Here is a 1,374-nt window from a genome sequence, read left to right on the forward strand (position 1 = left end):
ATACAACACCAGTGTGAGTGGGTGCTCACTGGTGCACCCAGCATAGTTGATTTTGTTTTGTTTAACCCTTATTAATAAAATTAAGCCTGACCTTTAAAGCGAGCGTGATCTGCGTAAGCCCGACTATCAAAAGATCCTGTCCACACTATTCTTTGATTCTGCAGGTGTCAGGGAGTGCCCAGAGCCCCTGACAGTGTGCATCTGCCAGGAGCAGCAGTATCTATGAGCCAGGTGCATACACAGCCTGTTGTGTGTCAGGACGTAGTGGCTGAAAAAAATGGACCTCACCTTCTGATGGTCCTGGGGCAACCCTTGCTGATTCCAAAGGCAGGACTCCACAGTTTGCACACCTCTTGGGCCCTGATCTTTTGGGGGCAGAGGCAGAAGTGGAAGAGAACCTTCCCACACCACTGGGCTTGCAGTGTGTCAGGCAGAGATGACCTCAGCCAGGGCATGGCCCGTGCACTTGTCCGTCTGTGATTTACTGTATCACAGGAAGTATGATCTGGGGCTCACATAGCCTAATGTGTCTCCTCCCCTGGGAAACCCACAGCCCCAGAATGCTGGTGGGGAACCTCACTGAGCATACTACCCAGCTAGCAAGGTGAATTATATAGCCGTGGCTACAGAGATAAGGTAGAAGGGGGAACTGGAAGAGGACAGCAGCATGACTTTACAGGGAGCACAAGCACAAAGCTCCTGAAAGGAAAATGGAGAGATAAAGGAAGGAGTGGGTGGCATTGCCTGGCCTGGCCTCCTCAGAATCAAGGGTGCTGTGTTCCCAGTAGGGTACTGACAGCTTGCATTTTAACAACCACACTGCTGCCATTACACTTTCCATAGTGCAGCAAGGATGGCCAGCTTTTTTCCCCAGCAGTACCAAGCACCCTTCCAAGCTCACAGGCATCTCAGCCCTCTGCTGTCCTCCCACATCCACGGTAAAGTGGCAGCCACTGGTGTAACACTGTGACTAAAGGCTGTGCTTCAGCTCTCTGGGCACTGTGCTACTCGTGCAGCAGGACTTGCCGGGGTCAGTCACAAGCAGTTTGCTGCGGCCAGAACCAGAGTTGGAGCTGCAAACCTGGCTCTAGCTGGGGCAGTACTGGGCAACTCTGTACAGATCCTTCACCTCCCTGAGACTCCTTGTGTGCTGCTAGCACCAGCAGGGTGGTCTGCAGGGCTCACATCCAGTTCCTTCAAAAGCTGGGGGTTGCTCTGTTGAGGAGTTCATGACCCCTTGCAGAGCTATTCCCAAAGACACAGAGTCACTGTCTGTCTCAAAATTTATTCAGCATGCTGGGCACCCTGAGCGAACTCAGAGGCCCCAAATAAAACTGTTAGAGGCATTTTATAGTTTACAGACAAGATGCGCGC

This window comes from Crocodylus porosus, unplaced genomic scaffold (genome assembly GCF_001723895.1).
Source record: "Crocodylus porosus isolate Cpor-Errol unplaced genomic scaffold, CroPor_comp1, whole genome shotgun sequence".
Taxonomy (NCBI): Eukaryota; Metazoa; Chordata; order Crocodylia; family Crocodylidae; genus Crocodylus; species Crocodylus porosus.